Source organism: Vanellus vanellus (assembly GCF_965231255.1).
Source record: "Vanellus vanellus genome assembly, chromosome: 5".
Taxonomy (NCBI): Eukaryota; Metazoa; Chordata; class Aves; order Charadriiformes; family Charadriidae; genus Vanellus; species Vanellus vanellus.
This window is the reverse complement of record NC_138910.1, coordinates 72707427-72729518: the sequence shown is the minus strand read 5'-3', so window position 1 is coordinate 72729518 and position 22092 is coordinate 72707427.

Below are 22092 nucleotides of genomic sequence, written 5' to 3'. Positions count from 1 at the left end.
GAAACAGCAGAGGATGCCAAAATACCGTGCACCTGTTTCAGCCTCTAGCATTCTCAGGTGCCTTCAGAGCATAAAGAAATTGGAAATATAGACATATTATGTCCCTGTGCGCTTACATGGGACTTGTAAGTATGTAAAAAAGAAACAGCTTGGCAGGGGATGGCAGAGAGCTACAAAATCCCAAATCACTAGGAGAAACCAGAAAGGAAGTAGCTGCTCACCATCTCCCAGCGAGGACTCAGAGCCACATGGCTTTTGGGAACCACGTTCAAGCAGAAGGAGGGGGAGGTGGGTCCTCCTGAGCAACAGAGGATCCAAGGAAGTCCTTGCCGAAGGGTGCTGGGGATGTAGAAAGTCCACCAGGGTCAAAGGAAATATTGGTCAAATACCAGTAAAACAGAGCTCTACTGAGGGCAACTGAGCAGACAAACCACGGCAGTGTCTGGAAATCCCCTGTGCTGCAGACACCCGTTCTGGGAAAGCACTTGGGGGAAATACGATGTCCTTGCCTTGCTGTGGCTTTTTTCTGAGGCATCTGCCCATGGCTGCTGCAGGAGCCCTGCGTACGGCACTAGGCAGACCTGGGTCTGACCCAGCACGGCTGGTTTTACACATAAAGCTGCAGAGAAAACTGGGAACATCCTGGGAGCACGGGGCAAGTGCCAGTTTGATCCTGACTTCTCTTAAAGACCTGATGGGGGAAGGTGAGCAGCAAGAGCACATCGGCAGCGGGGAGCCTCAGCTCTCAGTTTAGCGTGGGTAAGGTCAGGCTCAGCACCAGAGTTTTCGAGTGAACTGGGAAAAGAATCTCTTGAAAGGAGGAAACCGAGGGGCTGCCCGGACCAGCTGGGAGGATGCTCTAACGCATCGGCAGTGAGTGGTGAGGCTCTGGTTAGTCTGTGGCTTGTGACAGTTGTGCAATGAAAACCTCATCGCACATTGCTCCACAGAGCGCTGGTGGCCAGTCGGGGCTGCATCCTGTGCCTGGGGCTCTCGGGGACACTTGCCAGCGTAGGTCTGCGATGCTGCATCACCTTCGCTTCTTTCCACTGCCAGTCCTACTGCTCTCCTCTCGACTAGTAACCCCCTGATGTCCTTCACCCGCACAGTCCCCAGAAATCACCCACAAAGGGTGAAACGCTGCAGGTCTGTCATATCCCTGTGCTGGAAGTGGGACCCACTGCCCACTCCCAGCCCCTGAAACAGCTTGAAATAGGTCTCATTTATCCCCATTCCCTGACTCTCTCCTTTGTTTTCTTTCACTTGAAAATGTATGGCAGGACTCTGGCAAGCCACCTTCCTCCGCCCAGACCTGTGACTGTGAGACACAGCACACCAAAGCCCCGCACTAAGGTGAGGACATCTGAGTATTTGAAACAGTCCCACCTCTCCCAGAGGCTTATGCCACAGGGAAAAGCTTCCGCTGATGCCAGGACAGTCTTGAACATCAAGTTGAGGCATGATTTTAAGCGTGCCACATCACCGACTGAGGCAGGAGGAGGGGGCTGGACACCAGGATGCCTTTGTGCACCTTCCCAGCTCTGCAGCTGCCGATGAGGCAGACGTGCTCCCTGTGGCTTCACTGCTTTGGCTGTACGTGCTTCAGGTAAACAACCATCTCTTGGACCCCAGCTGAAGCCATCGCTTCCAGCAGCAAAGAGGATACAGATTGGCAGGGTTTGGCATGCCGGTGTACACCTGTAAGGGAAACGCTCCTGATAAAAGCTGATGCACTGACACTGATCCCCACTCACCCCAATAACATGTTGCTTGGTCTTGGCTTGCTATGAAGTATTCCCTTCCTGCTCCCTTGCCTGCATGAACCCCCATCCTGAAGTCCCCCAGCGCTGGGCAGGGGAGGATGGGAGGCTGCGGCTGCGGCTTTACCTCCGGTATTCCTTGCCCAGTCCCCATCCCCTTCTGCGCATGGGGAAACATCCCAAAAGACATCTACCCCTCAGGGTTTGAAGACCTGGCCCACCACCCCAGAGCCTCTACGCACGGCTACATGAGTGATGCCCCAGGTTTCGAGAGAGATGCAGCTCAGTCGCACAGTTAGCTGGGAAAAGGGTTTAAATTAATCTTTGTTGGCTGCTGCTAAATGCTTCCTCCGTGATTAGCACCAGAGGTGATTTTGATAGCTAGATTCACTGTCAAAATAGCTTATAAAACAATTCAATAAAACTGTGTAAATCTTGTGTTGATCTTACTTTTTACAAGGAGTCTTAAAGCCGTATATCCCAGCGCCATTTACAAGGTTGTTGCAGGTGTGGGACCAGCCTTAGAAATATAGCTACTACTTAAACTGTGTATTTTACGAGCCTGGGGAAACATCCGTTTGAACAGTAAAAGGAGCTTTCCAGCCCGCTCGCTTCTTTGTGCGAGAGGCTAAACCATTGCCCAGCGGACTTCAGTACCACCTGAGCCACAGCCAAGGTGCGGGGACAGGATTCCTTTGTCAACACACCTTAGCGAAGTTTTCCAGCACGCTGAACTTCGGCTTCAGGAGGAGCTGGGGTCCCCAAGCCCAGGCTTCGCTGCAAGCCACCGAGCACCTTAAAACCACTTGCGGACGTGGGGCTGTTTTGCTGTGGGCTGCAGTCATCCCTCCAGTGATGCTCGCAGGCTATTTACTGGTGCTCTGGAGCGCAAAGAAACAGGTGGAAAAGGGAAGAATGAATAGCCCAATCATGTAAATCAGATGACAGAAGGCATTTAAGTAGGCAATATATACCGTAATTACATAATAGGTGTTTAATGGACATCAGCCTGAGTCTGCTGGGGATAAAGGAAGAGCCAACAGAGATTTCTCCCCTTGCATTAAAAACAATCAGGATTTTAACCCCGTGTTAACACTCAAGATCACATCCCATCCTCCATGCCCTCTGAGCTCTCCTTCGGCTCCCAGCGCAACAGTTCTGAGATTGCTCAAACCACAGGGACTGAGCCCTCCACATAGTGTCCACCGAATAGAGCATCCATTGGGTCCCAAAACCTCACATACCTCTGCTTTGCAGGGTACCTGGGCGGCCAGCTGCCATGCTGCACCCAAAAGAGTGCTATGCTTTGCAGCTGGGTACATGGGCTCCCCATTTATAACACTGGGAGGTAATGGGTTGCACTTGGGTTTGAAGTTCAGGGACTCTGGGTTTTAACAATGATTTGCTCTTTGACCTTGGCCAAGCTGCTTATTCCTTCCTTTAAGGAGCAACAAGGCTCCTCCACCTACATGTGACCTGGCAAAGAGAAACACTGGTGACCTGCAAAGCAGTGCCACCATTGATTGCAACATGGGGCTGTCCTCTGTCCCAGTGTCCCCACCTTCGTCCTTCTCATCAGATGCCTGGCCTCACCTTCCCAGCGGATGTGTCTCAGCGCCCTCTTATCTCCTGCTCGTATCTTCCATGTAAGACCAAATATTGACACTGTTCAGGAATGGCCCTTGGCTGTGAGCTCATCTCCTCACCTTCAAGATAGCCCTTGACCTCTCCCCCGATCCCTGAAACACACAGGATAAATGCAGGAAAGTGTCACAGTGACTCACTTAAAAGCTGTTTTACAGCAGTCGGAGGGTTAAGCCCAACACATGACTTCTGCTTTGCAACAGGTCTTTCTGAAGTGTCTCAGCAACACTGAGTGACAGACCTTTGGATCAGTTATGGTGCCATCATCCTCAGCTGAAATAAGCTTTTCTCTAGCCCTGCCGAGGCTCCAATTCACGATGTCTCTCAGATTTAACAAAAACCGAAGAAATTCCTTCCCTGTTTTTCTAAAATAGGCCTTCTAAAATAGCTTCCAGCTCCTGAATTTGACGGTGTCATAGACCAGTACAGTGGCTGTGCCATGTGACGCCTGAAGAAACACCAAGCTGGAGGGGCTGGGATCGCCTTGCAGGTTACACGTCTGTACAGCGCCTGACAGACTGAACCTCACCAAATTGTTAAGACGTTGTTGCAACACTATTTATAATATAACGCTATATGAAATGTTTTATATTTCTTCACTGAAAAGGCTTATCAAGCATTAGAACAGACTTCCCAGAGAAGTGGTTGAGTCACCGTCCCTGGTGGTATTTAAAAGATGTGTAGATGTGGCACTTAGGGACATTGTTTAATGGGGCTTGGCAGTGTTAAGTTTACAGTAGGACTCGACCTTAAAGGTTTTTTCCAGCCTAAACGATTCTATGATTCTCTATATTTATCATACTAATTAGCCACGATAATAACAAGTAACTTTATAGCTGAATTTATGAAACCCCATTATCTGAATCTCATTTGTGCGTAGCTTCACTGGGACTTGATAAAGTGCTGGGCTCATCCAACAACCCTCCCTTCAGCCAGGGCACTGCTCTGGGGTCCTTCCCTCTCCTCTGGCTATTTATTTCCACAAAACACGAAGGGGGCTAATAGTAGTCTAATAGGAGCCACATACAAACCTGGCTGAAACCTGCCCGTTTGAGTGACCAGGCAGGGACTGATAGACCGATGTGGGCACAGCAATCACACAACCCCCTGTTTCCTTCGGAAACCAGGCTAAAAATAGGGGACAGGCAGTAGACAGGAAGGCAGGAATGGATCTATCAATAGCTCCTGCCCTGTTTCCTGCTCATTAGCGTCTCTTGGCAGATGTCGGGTAATCTTTAAAAAACCCTCCAAAGAAGCATTCGTTTATCAGACATTTCTTAAATTGAGATAGAGGGAATTTGGACCCTGCACATTTATGGACAGCCCAGAAAAAAAGAAGGAGGAGGAAAAAAAACCCTCTTCTGAGTGCGTGAATTGTACACCATTCAGAATTTTGTTTCTATTCTTATTACAGCCACAGACCACCTGTGGACTTGGTACTACGCATATAGCTATATGACCATGTCACACCCATCTGTCTCCTCATTCCCTTGGTGCTACCATGGCTCTGACTGCAATCCAAAGCAGAGCAGGAGAGAATACATGTTTTAGCCGCAGTGGTCCTCCCAGGAGGTGAAATGCTTAAGTTCTAGGCGAGACTAAGTTGCTGTCTGCAAAAGCTTGTCAGCAAGATGTTAATGATGGCGGGTTGGAGAGTATGATATAGGTTTCAGCTTGGGACATTAGTACGTTCTTCCAGAGGTGAGAGAAAAGGGTTTTCACCAGAGCAATGGATGAGCTCTTCCTTCAGCTGCAGCAGCCGGTGATGGTGTGCGTTGCTCACTAGATGGCGAAGGCTGCCTTCCTCCCTGCAGACCGGCCGCCCCGCAAAGCTCCTACAGAAGCAACCAGGGATGCTGCTGGGGATGGAGTAAAGGGCTTGGATCACCGAGGGCAGATTTAGGGGAGACATTCGGAGCCTGCTAAAGGCACAGGGGAAGGGAGGGTGGGTTATTAAGGTTCAAACGGTGCCGAAGTTCTCCTTGAAGAGATGGTGCCACATGTTTGAGGATCTCCCTCTTTGCTTGATTTGACCTTTAGGTGAGGCCCCAGCTACCAAGAACTGGTGGGGAAAGGGCTATCCCAATAAGCGCCTTCTGCAGATTTCCTCCAAACTCCAGGAGCCTCCCTGTCTTTTCAGCAGCAAGATCAAGCTGACCTGACCCACATTTGTCCCTCAAATCTAGCTAGGGAGGACACAGGGTGGTACAGACCGGGATAAGTCCATCCTGAGTTCCTGAAGCGCTTTTGCTGCAAAAACCACCCTTTAGAGATGACAGCTATCTAACATGAGATTCTCCACGACAATGTCCATCAGCCGCAGGAAATCTCAGTGCAAGGCTTCTGCTCCTGCCGTGGGTTGAGCCCTGCCCTGCCCATGTGTGCCACCTTCATGACACCCTTCCTCTGCTGTCCCAGGGGTGTTCAGCTGATGAAGGATTGCAACGGCAGGGACAGAAGCGTGGCAGAGCCCGATTTAAGTCCTTCCACAGAAGCTGTGGTTGGTAAAGCTGAACAAGCCTCATGATTCGCCAGGTTGGGAGGCCTGGCTGCCCCAGGTACCTCCGGTCCCTCAGCCACAATTAAGGAAGCGTGAGAAAGGACAATGTTCTATCTAGGGTACTTGGCTAGAAGCCAAAGATGTCATTCTCAAAAAAAAACAACCAAACAAAAAACAAACAAACAAACAAACAAAAATCCCAAACAAACAAAAAAAACCACCACATGTTAAAAAAAAAATCGAGTGAGACAAAGCTGTGAGCCAAGCAAGACTGTTTTGAAAGTGTTCATCTGCACCAGTGAGTCATAAACCGACACAGCAGCTATGGAAGTGACTTAGAGGAGGGTCATTTCAGCCCCATTTTCAGCAGCAGCTGACTCCCAGGAACGTTCCGCTCTTGCAAGTCATCACACTTTACACGGCAAGTTTTGCAGCATTGTAGCCAGAATCTTTTATACAGCCTCGGCTACTTGCAAACAGCTCCTCACCCAGAATGCCAGTATTTGCAATAGCACCAGTTCGAGGAGGAAGAAAGCCCTCTACCAGATATCTGTGTTGTCAGGTGAAAAACTGGCTGAAACAAGCTCAACCCTGTAATTTCCAGGCTCCCCATTTGCATTACTGGCTTTACTTTGGCCATGGCCAGTCTGTAGCTCAGCTCCCAATCAGCCACATTTACGCATGAGCAGCATCCTACAGTTCTTGGCTATATTGAGCTTGAAAACCTCACCTCGGTGGGTCTTCTGGGTGATGCTGGCTACTTGGGCCCAGGTGGGCTCAAATTCACGTGTGCTCTGTCTGCCCAGACCATATGAACCTGTGGCTGAAGTCTGCAGAAAAGGGGCAGAGCGTGTGCGCACGCTCCTGAGCACCCAGTTCCAGCATGAGTGTGGGGCTCGTGGCAATGCAGGGTGTACCGGTGCCACCTCAGGTATCCGAAATGAACCTTTACACAGTGGAGCATCACCTATTCCTCCCCATGAGACGCCCTCGTGAAAATGAGAGCCCATCCACGGGAACCTCTCAGCAGCAGCACCACCAAGTCCACACCTGAGCCTACAGACACGTGCTACCGCACACGTCTAGCTAGCGTATGCGGAATATGTGCCCAGACATGAATATATAGGGCAGCAAACAAGTTTTTGAACACTGCTCACAGCCATTTGGCCTAAAATTAGCCCCGAGGGTAATGTTTAGCAGCCTGAGTTTTTTCATTGCTTCCTCTAACCCAGGATCAATTATACCCCATACTACATCTTTTGCAGAATAATGCAAACGTATTTCTATTCCGAAACCCAAGGCTGTTCCTAGCCAGCTCGCTGGGATATGAAAATACCTGGAAGGTGGTACTGACATTTCTCCTGAAGCTCTTTTCTATTTAACAGAAGCAAAGTCACGTTGCTGAGAGACCCCTTAGTAACAGGAAGCAGTTGTCCAGTTTAAAGAACCAGCTAGAAAGCAAACAGCTTTGCCTCCTTTTTAAAGCCCCTCAGGACAATATTTACTTTTCTAAAATATCATTGTGCCACGGCTTTGGGACTTTGCTTGACAAACTTGGGGGTCTCTGAGCAGTTCAAAGTGGGCTTGACCTATAGCTGAGCATGGAAAACAGGAACTGCATATAAATAACTAAATTACAGAGAGATCAATTCTCAGTCAACTCATTAGCAATGCCCGGCGTCTTTAAGTGATAACTCCACTCTCTAAGACCTTTACGTAATTACTTGCACAAGGCACATTTTACCCTTTGGTTCGCAAGTTTCATAAATGAAGGTTAAGTTTACTTAACCACCCAGGATTTACCAGCCATGTTAAAGCATAAAATGCGCGCGCTGCCAGGTGTCTCTGCAGAAACTGCCTTGTTGATTCAGAGACTCCAAGGTTAAATGGTGGCTCCCGAGTCCAAGTTAGTTTCCCACTGGGGAACGGGAGGATCTGCACTGTAACATTGTACCACAGTTCAGCCGAGGTTGATTTAACGAGGCTTGGAGTTAAGATAGCAGTGATTGCGAAAACCTGAATGAAAATCAGGGGTTTGCTGTACATCGCACCCGTTGCAGAGAACTTGAGTGTGTCACACTCCAGTCTGTTACAGAAAGATGCTACACATTTTTTTTCCTAGTCAGATACCTGTTTCTGTCTTCTGTCTTTCTATCTACGCTGTTTGCGCACATGCACATCTAGGGGATGCATGTTTATATAGCCTGCATATCACTTACTCCACACAGTCCATACAACTGAGCAGTGGGCCAAATTCTCAGCTGATGGGAGTCAGCATAGTCTCGTTAATGCTTTTGGCAAGTCACACTAGCCAAAGATAGATTCGGTGTTTTCAGTGTGGTGGGTTTGTACCTATGTGTGTGATCGCCTCTTTCTTGACGGCATTTTGTATGTCCTGGTTGTACTCTCCCCGCTCTCACACTCATTCAAGTTTTTCAGCCACCATTGGAGCACCCAAGGGTTGCTTGTATAGCAGGAGAAACTGGGTTAGAGGCTGTGGAGCCACTGGCTTGTGTAATGCAGGAAACCTGGGAGAGAGCAGCCAATGGGACATGCGTTTTCCACCCTCCAAACCCGGCTCTTTACCTGAGAGCAAAGCTGTCCAAATTCTGCCCCTCAGCCCAGGTAGGCTCCACCAGAGAAACACGATGGCCCATGATGCTCTCTTCCAAGGAAGGTTCTCCGGTATGGCCAAGGCTGGACCCACCACTCCGTGGAGCACTTCAGCAACCTCTCCCCACTGCTGCCTCTCCCGGAGATCCTGCCCTCCTTCCTTCAGCACATGGCCACGACAGAGAGCTGTCTCCTCATGGGTCACAGGTGAACCTGGGCAGGAACTGAGAACTGGCATGCATATCGGGTAGTACAGAATGATCTGCTGGGGACCTCTTCTAGTCCCATCAGATGACGGGGATGCCTGAAGTCTGCTCACCTGAAGTTTGCTGGTGACATTACCAGGCACCTGACAGAGGAAGGATTGGTGTATCTAGACTTCCTCTGTCTTCAGATGGAGTGAATGCTAGAGCATCCTGGTCAAAACTTTGGCTCTCGCAGCCATGCCATAAGTGCTCTGTCACTGGTGTTCTGACAATCTCATTATCACCCTCTGATCCTGGGCAAAATGCATAAAAGCACACCGTGATGTAACCTGCGACTCCTTTTTACACTGACAAAACAGGGTCCTCAAGTCAGTCAGTGTCACAGCCAGAGAAAGCTCAGCTTTACTCCTTCCCCAAACCTACAGCCTGCCTGAACCAGCAAATCGTATTCTGTTCAAATTCCCACTGCAGTCCTCTTTTTTTCTAGAGACCAAAAGAAAATCAATGAAAGAAGCTTCCAACATAATTGTTCCTTCACTGTGATCGTCCACAAGGCTGGCTGTATGGGGAGGTCTACAGTCCTAATGCTCCTGTGTGCCTGGAGTTATGTCCAAAAAGTTATGCATTAGACATCTGATGGCAACAACATCCATACGTTGGCCTATGGAATATCACAGGGAAATTCATACATACCCAGTAATTCCTACCAGCAATACAAGAGAATGCTACAAAGGTCTTACTTCTACCCCCACTTTCCCCAAGCCTCATGGAGTTGCAGAGTTGTCACTAAAAGAGAACATCTATCCTCAGGTTTCCAAGCGAAGCAAGTAGATGGCCACAAAGCGCTGAGTGAAATTTCGCCAGGTCACGGAAAAGAGTTCAGATTATTTTGGATTCACCTGTAAAACTTGGCTTTGTCACTTAAATAGGGCTAATCAGTACCTAGGTGCTGGCAAGTTTCTAAGTTATTTGGAAGGGTAGTTTTTAAGCCATGGTGCCATTGAAGAGTGATCAGCGTTTGCCCACCGCTGATTTGGAAATGTGAGCTCTGCTCATGCTGCCAACACAGGGTTGGAGCCGTAGGTGTCAGTGCACAGGTGAAAATGGCTTGAACCAGTTGTATCTACATCATCGTTAGATCTTAATTCAAATGAGAGTCAGTCCCATTCTGCCAAAATTTCCTGCAGTGGACCTAAAAGCAGAATCTGAGCTAATAGACATTAATGTGAACTAGTATAAGTATAGGGTGGTCTTGTTTCATACAGACCAATAGGATGGATTTAATACTCTTTCTACATATTCAACAATCTATAACTGTTCCTATTAATGTGATTATAACCACTGATGAAACACATTACTCACGTCTGAACATCTCTCTACCACTGATTATCCACTTTTGTTAACGAGATCTTGATGAATGGTGGGCAGCTGAACTTCCAACACAACCGATGCTGGCAGGTCAGAACTTCCACCCTCCACTGTTCTGGGTGCTTCTGTGCTTCACGTTCTTCTTGAGGGACTGTTGGTACATCCATCACGGTCTGGGGGTAGGAACAAGGCAATGTTTGCAAGGGGAGGCAGTATCTTTTATTAGGACGCGCATAGTTGGAAAAAGTAGGTCAAGCTTTAAAGCACATGAGCCTTTCTTCAGGTCTTGCCTAATTAAAACCCTCTGACCATTTTTCTTGCAAATCTAAGCGCGATTTTAAAGGCAGGATAGAAGTGGTAGCGCAAAGATTTTGTAAAGGGCTTAGCACAATAGGCCATACATTGCAATAACTAACCGTGAGTCTTGGGGAAATAGCTCAGCCTCTGATCTGATATTTTAGCAGCTAAGAGCTCTGGCTAACAGATCCTACTCTGAATTACTCTCTCAAAACCTTATCAAAAGGAAATGGAGCCTTTTGAAATCGCTGGCATCTCTGGAAGACTGGTTTATCAAATTTCCCCCGGTTCAAGCAGAAAACCTCTGTTTTCCTCTGCTCTTTAACCTCTTACTTAAAATGTCATTTTACTTTGAACTGTCAAAAGAGGCAGCGAGGGAAGCAGCTAGCTCACCATCCGAAGGAGGTGAAAGCTGAAACTTTACCCGTCCTTAGTGAGTTTTTCCACATATGAATGGCATGCTACACCAGCGTGTTTATTTTTATGACTAGAGCATATCCCTTAACCTCAGGGATCCGAACATTTCCCTGGAATGTACAGACGTTTCGTATCATTTATTTCCCAGTGGCCCTTCCCCACACCAGCTCCACACACGCATACATAAACACACACGCTTCTATTCACGTTCTCTTGATCGTACTGGTGTACACAACCAGGCATCAGCTTAACGCAAACACACCCACATTCATATCCGTAGCATTGGCCTTATCTATGCCCCTCTGCATGAAATATTAATGTACGAATTCCCGTATTTAGATGTACGTGTTTACAACACAGATATGACATAAATGGCTAGGATTTGTGTGCGCATCTATTTATGCAAGCCTACCTGCACATGTACGTGCCCCAATGTTTGTGTGAAAATGCGCACACATGGAAAACCAGGACTGCAAAGGGCGCTAACACACGCCACCGAGTCCCATGGCTGCTCAGGACCTTGCTGGGTGGCTTCCGTAACAAGGGAAAGCATTTCGATGGGATCCAAACAACTTCCATCAGCTGAACGCTTGGATTTCACTTACCTGTCTCTGTATCAATTTTACGGGGAAAAACTACTGCTTGGGGCTAATAACCAAAAAGCCGGACCAGATTCCCCCTCAGAAGCCCTACAGCAATTAGGATTCTGTGAAGTTGCTGCAGCTTTGCTCTGCTATAACTATGTCCCCTTGCCATGTTGACTCAGGCTCTAATGAGATATTACCAAGCACTGAGGTTGCATTCAAGCTCTCATTCAAGCGGCCAGCTGAGGATTGGACTCTTTTATCAGTTCGCCCTGCTTACTGTGGGCCAAGGTCTTCAGCTGGTGTAAATCAGCACAGCTCCACCGAGGCCATGAAAAATGAGGTGCATAAGTTAAGCATCTGTCTCAATGGCTGATGTTTATCTTTGCTCCCATGGCCTCAGTTGCACTTAAGATGAACGTAACCCCATGAAAACAGTTTAGTGGGACATGGGCTTTCTGCTGATCATCTGCATGCAGCTGAATTTTGCTCCATTTGATTGCTAAACCAAGTTCAACAGATATGCATGTTACAAATAATTTGTCATGCTCGTAGGCGCGTTCCACCCCAGGCCACAAAATGTTCGCAGTAATTGAAATATACAGCCAAATTCCAAGCTAGCATAAATCTCCACTGATGTCAAGCCATATGGAAATCCATATGATTTGAGGGCTGTAAAAAAAAAAAAAGAAAAAAACACCATGCCTTCTAGTGAGAGACTTATGCAGCTCAATCTGATTAGTCTATCGCAAAGAAGATTAAGAGGTGACTTCACTAGGATGTCCAAGTACAGCTGGAAAAAGAAAATACCAGGTACAGAACGGTTCTTTAATCTAGCTGAGAAATGCCAAGCGAGATTCATTGCTTGGAAGTAAATGCCAGGCAAATTTGAATAAGCAATAAAGCATAGATCTTTTTAACACAGAATCATTGATCAAAGGATAAGGTGGACTCTATCATTGAAAGTCTTCAGACCAAGGTCAGATGCTTTTCTTCATAAGACTCTTGTTTCTGGCATAACTTGTTGGGTTCGATATACCAGTAACGACATCAGCTGTTGAATCTGAAGTCATCTAAGAGGCTGTGACTAGTAAGAGGCCAGTGAATTAAGACCGAGAAAAGCCACTGTACTATCAATAGGATTAAATTTACTACAGATTGATTTATCTTCCACTTGAAAATAATTGTGGGACTGCTAAGTAAAACATTAGAGCAGAAACCACTGAACTCAACAAAATACAGAACTGAAGGACAAACTAATGATCCCTTCTCTTCGTAATTATTTATTTAGCTTAAAGCTGCATTTTTAGAGCTGCAAAACTCAATTCTGTTTATTTCCTTCCGCTTATAATACAGGAAAAGAGAAGAGCCCTCTCAACCATGGAAGAAGAAATATTACTGATCACCAAGAAAGAAATCTGTGTTTTGCTAGAGCTGCATTCCTCTGCAGCAAAATCGATGGTTTTCAACAGAACCCAACCCCAAGTGCTGTGGTTGCTCCAAGTTCGAGCAAAATAAATAGGGTAAATCTAAGAAGGCCCAGGTGCCAAGTTCATTTTTTAAAAAAAGTTTCCAAAAAATGTCTTTGCACCATCTGTTGTCTAGCAGTGGTGCATTCCTCAGGCCGCGATGTCATCAGCTTCTCATTAGTATTTTTAACGTTTCTTCGAAGTCAATCAAAATCAAAGACAGAACAACAGATTTGGGGTGTTTGGGCTCTGTTTGCACGCTACATTGTGCTGGAGGTACATAAGGTTATTTGGTTATTTCCATCCATGGCTCTTTGGCAGCAGAGCTTGAAGTCAGAACCCCAGCTTGTCAAATAGATTATGATTACATCTAATATATAATCACAATGAAAATGAGATTTTAGATGAAAATCTAAAATTGGGACGGGGTGGGAGTGAAACCAGCTCGCTCCAGGCAGCTTTCTAAATTCAGTCATTGGTTCAAATCCCTCCCAGAACCCACAAGGCAATGCAGGATCCCGAAGTTTCTTGGGAAGCGGTCCCATACTTTCACCGAGGTCATCGTGATGCTTTGTTGTGACTCTGCTGGAAGCTTGGGAAGGTTTTAAACCAGGGATGTCCCAGTCCGGGGTGCAAATGCACCCTTTGCAGTACGTTACAAGGAGGTACTTACTCTGAAGCAGAACGGGGGGCTGTTGGGGCCAGGAGGATGCATTTGCTGACTGTGCTTTCACCAGTGGCAATACCCACAGAGGAAGAAAAAGTTGAGGGAAGCCATGCTCCAGATGCAGACATAAAACCCACTTCCCGGAGAAATGAGCGGCAAAGCCCAGAAGTCCAGATCTCACTAACGCATTATTGGCTTCCCCGCGGCTCCGCTCAGCTAACAGCTGGGTGAGGAGCTGCTGAGTTATCCGGCCACAGTGCCTAACTGTGATTTAGGAAATAAACCTACAGGGACCGGGGTTAAACAGACAGGGTGGAGGTACCGGGCATTTCTCTGAGATTAGCAACTGCCTAAGGGATTGACCGGTGGCACTTCCATGGCAGATAAGGCTCAGCAGCAATGCTGCTAAGGCTGGAGGGAGACAGGAGCCAAACTGCAGCCAGGGGAAGTGCCACCACCCTAGAAAAAGGCCCAGCCCCCGGGGACATTTTTGTGGTGTCCACTTGCCCCTAGAAGCAGTGAGTGTTGTTGGATAGAGCCACGGGGAACATGTTTCTGCTGTCAAAATAGACTCCAGCTCTACCTGATGTGCTCTGTCAGACCTGATGACCAGTGAGACATGACCAAAGGTGGCTGACTTATGTCAGGTCTCTGCTTTCCAGAAAGGACACTGACCTGCAATGTAATGTCATAGAATCATAGAATAATTTAGGTTGGAAAAGACCCTTAAGATCATCGAGTCCAACCATTAACCTCACACTGCCAAGTTCACCACTCAACCACGTGCCTAAGCACCACATCTACCATATCTGATGGTTAAGTGGTTACAGCAGTATTTCAGCCTCAGATGTGGCTATAGAATGCAGTAATGTTAATGATGTCATTATAATGCAGCCACCAAGTCATCTTGCCTCTGTAGAGATTCCCCACCCTCACAGAGCAAACCCCTGAGCCTCTGCAGACAGCAGCTGAGCCCCAGCGCCCCAAGCAAGTAAATAGTCTTTAGTTCTGGCTGCTATATGGCCCTGAGTATTTTCCCCCTCAGAAAGAGCAGCGTGGGAAATAAGGGGTAATTAATATAGAATCATTATGCACATTTTCCTCTAGCAAGCTCAAGGTCGAAGCAGAAGTTTCCCAATGCATCATGCTGGAAACCAGAAGCAGATAGAAATCACTGCAGAGCACCGACTATGGTCTGCACTTGGCAAAGATGAGGTCTCCAAACACTTAGATGACAACACTTTGGAGGATAAATCAGGCGTCCCCCGATCCTACTCTTTAAGCCCTTAAATGGCTGGAAGGTGGTAATCCAACAAGTGTTGTTAACGCAAATCCCTCGTTCCTGAGCCCATCAGGCGGATAAGTATTGAATACTTCACAGTGCTGCAGCCGATCCACAGCCCCTTGGGGGATCACTGCATGGCAGAAAATAACCCCAAAAGTTTGTGAACTTGCAGGCAAGGTGCTGCACAAACCCCCTCACAAACCCTGTTTGTAAAACGGACAAGTCAAAATCAAAGGTTGGAACAACTTTCTGGTTTCCTCCCCTCTCCCCCCACTGGTTTGTTTCTGATTATTTTGCACACAGATCACAAGGCAAAAAAAAATTGTCTTATTTCACTAGGGAGGGAAAAAGAAACACACTTGATGGTACTTTAAAGAAACTTTTTTTTCTTTCCTTTCAAAAACAACAATTCAAGCAAATTAATAGGCCCAGTCTGATGAGTATGAGTCACTTTCAGTACAAACTAACCACAAAAGCTGGAAATCTGGTTTTAAATTTGGAGGAGAAGGCAAAAAAGAAAAAAAAAATAATTAATGCATTTTTTTGAAGCATGCAATATTACCAGTGATCAGAAGAGAACGAGAAGCTTCCAACATCAGAGATCATAATGTAACCTCTAAGCCATGGCCGAGCAATAAACAGAGCTCTTTAGTGACCAAATAATTACAGAGTTTGAAATCGAAAGATTATACCGTGTAACTAATGCAGAAAATAAACTCCACTCCGGATGTGTTTTTACAGCTTGATACTCCATTAACATTAATAGGTTTTTCTGTTAATTTGCATAGATTAGCCTTTGAGAAAGATCTCCCTTACTGTCTTCCCAATTTTTTTTTTTTTTTTTTTTTTTTTAAAGCCGGGTGTTAACGTGTCTGTGCCTACCTCTGCTCTATCTTTCTGTATTTCTCGCAGGCAGAGATATCCTCCCCAAAATGCAAACTGATTTTCTGTGGACGTACACGTGTTTCCTATTGCCGGCTGTGGGATCCATGTGGGTGTTTGTGACTTATAAACACGCACATGCAGACTCGTATGCATTTAGTAGTATTTCTGTTGGAAATCTTAATTTAAGTGATTTCTTCAAAAATCACATAAGAAACGACAGCGAAGATGAGAAAAAAAAAAATAGTTCTCTAAAGCAGTGCCCTACGGTGTAATGTGCCTCCCTGGCTTCAGCTCACTGTCACTTAGGAACATGCCAAAAGACACGCTCGCCCTTCTCCCGCTGGCTTAGCTCCCACAGCTTTCTCCTCCGTGTGGACTAGGTCGCCAAAGAAGCTGGAAAACGAAGCTCCCAGCTTTTTGCCCAGTTCTAGCTTGGGCATCATCACCCACCAGTGCAACCAGCAAGGCTGCCGTCCTCGGGCTCAGCTGCAGCTTATCTCCACAACAATTTTCCTTTCCTCCCTGGGCTTTTAGCTTGGGCAATTTAGGGTGTAAGTCAAAATCATGCACATTCCTAACAAAAAGACCTTGTCAACCTTGAAATTTTGCAGTTTTACGAAGAAAGAATATCAATATACATATATAGTGACTAAACACAACAATACAGCTTTGCAAAGAAATAGTCACTGTATATTCTGTCTACACGGACACATACATATATATATATATATAAATTAAGGGCCAGACAGAGCATTTTCCCCAGAGACAACTGATGTATTAGGGCCGAAAGATTATGTAGATATCGACCTGAGGCAGCAGTAGTGTGGGATAATTTAGTCCCAAGGGTTAATTGACTATGAATGATCTTAAGATCACCAAACAACCTAACTAATAGCTTGTAATGGGAACTTTACATACCAGACACGTACAAGACACAGCATCTCGCAACATCCCACGCCTTACTGCGTGCCTCCCACTATTGCGGACTCGATATTACACGGGATCTGGTGCGGGTTTTATGCTGTGTGGTGTTTCTTATATGTATTACATATTGTGCGATACGTATTTTACAGCGTATTACATATTGTGTAAATTTGTACAGAAGCAAGGACTGGATGCCAAACTAAGAACAACCATACGATACCCGTTAAAAGCAGGAATCCAGAAGTCCGGCAGTGCTGGTGGGTACTGGTGGCACTGTAGTGGGCGGAGGGGGGGGGGGGGGGGAGAGGAAGGGAGGGGGAGGAGGGGCACGATCCTGCTAAACAGAATCGGGACTATTTTCCCCAGCTGTAGAAAGACAAAGCGGGGACACGACGCGGCTTTCTGGCTATGTCGCTTGGCTACACGCAGCTCACGCTTCAAATTTTCTAAATTTCACCCATCAACGCGTTAAAAAAAAATAACCTACAAGCGGCTTTCGGCTCTCCTCTGCCCCAAACAGCGTCTGAGCCTCTAGAGCTGAGACACACTAGGTGGGCAAAGCAAAACCAAACCGCGTGTGCCCAAATCCAGGGAAGGCACCCGGGTCCGAGGAGGGACAGCCTTTAGTCCCCCCCCCGCCCCGGCAGCTCGCAGCCTGCCTGCTCCGGGCTCGGCTTAAAGAGCAATTAGCAGCAGCAATTAAACTGTTTTGCCTCCCCTCCGCCGAACAGATTTGTTGGAGGAAGAAACTGCCAAAAGCCCGCCCGGGTGGCAGCAGAGTGGGACATTTCTGCCTCTCTAAAGCACCTGGATTCGGTGTAAATCACTGACGCCGCACTGAAGTCCTTGGGGAGGGAGAAAAGGAGCTGGGAGGGGGGATTTCTGATAATTTCGTGATTTTCACGGGGGACTTTGGGGACCAAGAAGCAGCAGCAAGCCCACAGCACACAGATATGTCTGGTCGCCAACACAAGGCGAGCCGGTGCCTCTGGGTTTGGAGCCGACCCCCTTTCCTAAAATAACGTTTGCTTAACGCGCACGGCCGGTTGCATTTAGCCTTTGAAGCTTTGCTTTACTCGCTTTTTTCCCCCTCCTCCTCCCTTCGGCCCGGCCTCCCCCGGTGGGGGTAGTTGCTCGGGGTGCGGGTGGCACTAACGGGGGACGGACCGCACCGCGCCGGGCTCACACCGGCACCGCCCCGCCGGGCCGGTCTGTGCCTCGCCGCGGCCCGGGAGCCCCGGGGAGCGGGAGGGGAGGGGGGGATGGATGCACCGGGGATGGGGGGAGCATCGGGGAGCCCACCCTGCCCGCGGCCCCCGGGGGCTGAGCGGCTCCGCTCCCCGGCGCGCGAGGAGGAGGAGGAGGAGAAAGAGGAGGAGGAGGAGGGAAATGCGCGTTTCGATGCGGGCAGGTCGGTAATTAGCGCGGGGGTGGGGGTCGGGGTCCCGTCCGCTCCCTCCCGCCCCCCGCACCGCTCTCGGCTGCCCACGGTGCGTGCCCGTGTGCACACGCGTGTGTGCGTGTGCGTGCACACGTCTGTGTAAGGATCGTTTAGGAATGTGTGCATATCTGTACCTAAATGGTCGTTTCGGTAATTATGTACAGCTCAAAGGTCCTTTATATATTATGTATATATATATTTAGAGACCGTTTCTATATATATGGACATACAGGTGTAAACGGCCGTATGTTTCATAAAGTCTTCCTGCAAATATCGCGTATGTATGCATTCACCGATGTTGTAAATCTGTTTAAGATATCTCTAATTGTGTGTATCATAGGAATATGCCACTTCTATAATTTATGTTTCTAATTCTCATTTAAGAACATAACTCATCTAAATGTATGTACGAAATTTAGTTGGCGGATATACTTAAATTAAGCGTATATATAAATTTACTTCGAAGTAATTTCTACAGTTAGTAAAACTGTATATACAACAATTTCGAATTACAAGTAATGTGTATATAATGTGCCTCATGCGCATGAGGGATATTTCATCGCATGTTTCACAAATGTGTAGTGTAATGAATTACGAATTTGTCATGTGTGTCATATATATATACACAGGTATAATTGTGTGTGCGTGAGCGCTAAACTTGTAAATTATCGGGGACCGAACAGGACGAAGGAGGAGGCAGAAGCACCGGGCAGCCATCTATCATAGAAAACCTACCCCGGGGGACATAAACACGCTGATTTGGTTTCGGAGCCTGGCTCGGCTCACCGGGGAGAAATGTCATTTCGCAACCACGGGGCAGCCCCCGGCCCGGGGCGCGGCGGAGGGGGGCAGAAGGGTCCCTCCCCCCCCTCCATCCCTCCCGGGGTCCCCGCCAGCCCCCGGCGCAATTACCCCGGGGCAGGTAATGATGGTTGCGGGGCTGCAAACGTCGTGTTTGCACACGCGTGTTCGCGGGAGAAGGAAGCGCGGGTACCTGCGAACAAATCTCTGCAGAGAAATTAAAATAAAGATGAGACGAAAAAAAAAAAAAGCCCCAAATAAAATAAAAATCGTAGCGAAACGGAACCCAACAGCCTCTCCCGGCGGAGCCAGCCCCATCCAAAGCCGCTCGTAGTTTGCAGGAAAAATCAATCGGGGGGGGGGGGGGGGGGGGGGAGAGAGAAAAATGCTGGTTTGGTTTGACTCGGGACAAACGTTTTTCGACATTTTTCTAAAATGATTTTTTCATCAGCCGCTGTGACTGTGTAAAAAAACCTTTGGGGATGCAGGCGGCGAACGGCTGTCCGCCTCTGCCGCTCCCGCAGAGCGAGGGAGGATAGAAAAATTACAAAAGGTGTGCGGGGGTGTTGCTAAACAGAAAGATGGAGGAAGACCGAGAGGTGCTAAGAGAGAACGGGGAGGGGATGGTAAATTACGAGAACCACAGTTAGAGAGGGGCTGTGCGGTGGAAAGGGTTTTCGCGGTGGAAAGGCGGATTTCGCCTCAACTACAGCAACCCTACGGCGGGGAGGGAGAAGAAAAAAAGAAAGAAATCTAAAAAGAGCTGCAGCTGTGCTCCAGGTGACGGTGTCCGGAGCACCCGGCGGCCGGAAAGCGGCCCGGGACGGGGGGCAGAACGGAGCCCTCGGCCCCGCAGCCCGGCTCCGAGGCGTCCCGGGGAGACCCCGCCTGCCTCGGCGGTTTGTTGGCTCGCTAATGATCGACATCTTCATTTGCTAATTAGAAGCGCCTGGCGATGCCGGCGCCTTAGCTCACGGCCACCCCTCACCCCCCCCTCGCTCCGCCGGGAGACCACCCCGTTTGGGGCATCACTGCCGCTCCCGCCGCGCCGCCACCGCGGGAGCCACCTTCCCGCATGCACCTGCACCGGGGGAGGGGGGACACCCACCCCAACCACCCCCCCCCTCCTTTCCCCTTCCTTCCAAAACCAGCAACACCATCCCCACACCGCCCTCAGAACTGGGCGTTGCGCTTGAGCGAGTCCTGCAGGACGCGACCTTTTTAAGTGCAGCGAGATGTTTGTTTTCCCTAATTTTTAAAATATATATATTTTTTAATTTGGGGGTTTGGGTTTTTTGGGGGTTTTTTGTTTTTTTTTTTTTTTTTTTCATCCGAAAGCAGTACGGTTCCCCGAGGGCCGCCCCGGGCGCGGAGCCGGTGCATTTCCCCCGGCGGGGCGCAGGGGGTGCAGCGGGACCGTGCGGCGCCGCGGGCCGGACCGGAGAACGGGGCGGGGGGGGGCGGCGAAGGAGAGCCGTCGGGGCTTTTACTCCTGGTTACTTTCCCATTTCTTTTTCCTTTTTCTTTTTAACCTGTCCCTGGAGGAACGAGCCGAGACGCCCCGGCTTTTTCCCCACTCCCCCCAAAAGGAACCGAGAAACCCACCCCAGCAGTCACTTCTCCCGCCCTGGTATTGCCCCCCCCCCCCCGCCATGGCAAAATGGGGGGCAGATGCTGAGATAAATGTCTCCAGCTCTGCAGCCAAATTCCCAGCAGCCCGAATAAGCAAACACTGTCACCTTCCTGCTCGGGGACGGGCGAGTCCCCCTGGCCCCAGCCCTCCCCGCTGCCACCCCGGCGAGGGACACCCCTCACGGAAAGGCAGATTTATTGTCCCTAATCAGCAAATCGTTTAGGTCATTACAAGCCCATTACCGAGGGACAGGCGGGGCGAGGAGAAACCTTGGCCGCGTCTTATCATGTGAACCGGTGTCTTTGAAAACCGGAGAAAAGTGTTCCCTGGAGTGTCCCCCGTTATCCCTCTCCTACAGGGATCCCCCTCTGCTCCTTTGCTCTCATCTGCTGCTTTCCTTCAGCATCCTGTGGCTCCCTCAATAGAGGTCCAGTCCCCCTAATTCTGACACCCCCATCCTTGTCCGGACGCCTTCCTGCATCATTTACAGACAGGGCAACACATCTTCTCAGTAAGATTTAAGGGATGAGGCCGTTTCAATGGGTTTGGTGGATTTTTTTCATACCACCCCCACCTTTTACAACCTTTTCCCCTTACTTCTTTTCCCAGTACCCCTCACTGACATGTTTTCGGTAAAAACACCAGGGATTCTGTGCTGGGGTACTCCCGGGGTTGCCGTGTTCATGCTGGCAGTGCATCCCATCAGAGAGGAGTTTGAGGCAGAGCCTCTTGGGTCTGCATCTGCTTGGATCCACACTAGAGATCCAGCTTGGAGGAAGGGAAAGGGGGTGACTCAACCCCCTGAAAATCAGGACTCCTCCACCATCCCTGACGTGGCATCCTGCAGCATCCCTGGTACCTACCCTGGGTACCAGGGATACCACCAGCCCCGCGGAGCTGGGGCCTGCACAGATCCCCACGGTGGGGCCAGAGAGACCCTTGTCTCCCCCCCTCACCCTTTTTACCTCCACTCTAGTAATTATGCAACCTCTCCTGACCCTGCTTTCTATCCCTTTTATCCTGGCCTCAGTGCCTGTTCGCCCAAGCAGGCAGGGCTGAGCCGTTGGAGATTGCTCTAAGGTCCTTCCATCTGGCACTTTCTCTCTGTTCCCCCACTCAATAAATAAAATAAGGGTCACCTTTTTTTTTTTTTTTTTTACTTTTTTTTTTTTTTTTGGATCACACACCAAGGCCCATCACAAATGAGACCCCCGAGGCTTTGATGCCTGTGTTTGGACACAAGCAATTATCTCTAATTATTGTTTTGCTTTTCAGTTTGCCCAACTTTCCGACAGCCTTGAAAAGAAACTTCAAGGAGGGGGCTCAGCAGACTGAATGAGACATTTCTCCATGAAAGCCCCTCCTGGAGCCCCCTCTCGCTTCCATATTGAGAGACACAAAATCTTCACAAATGTTTAAGTACAATATGGGTTTGGCGAGGGGTTTTCTTTTCTTTTTTTTTCTGTTTTTTTTTTTTTTTTTTTTTTAGGATGATTTCTAAAGACACGGGAACATTTGTACAAATAAGGCGCAGATGGGAGTGGGGTGGGGGAGCACACTGGAGCTGAATATCTGGGAAGGGAGGTGAAATGGTTTTC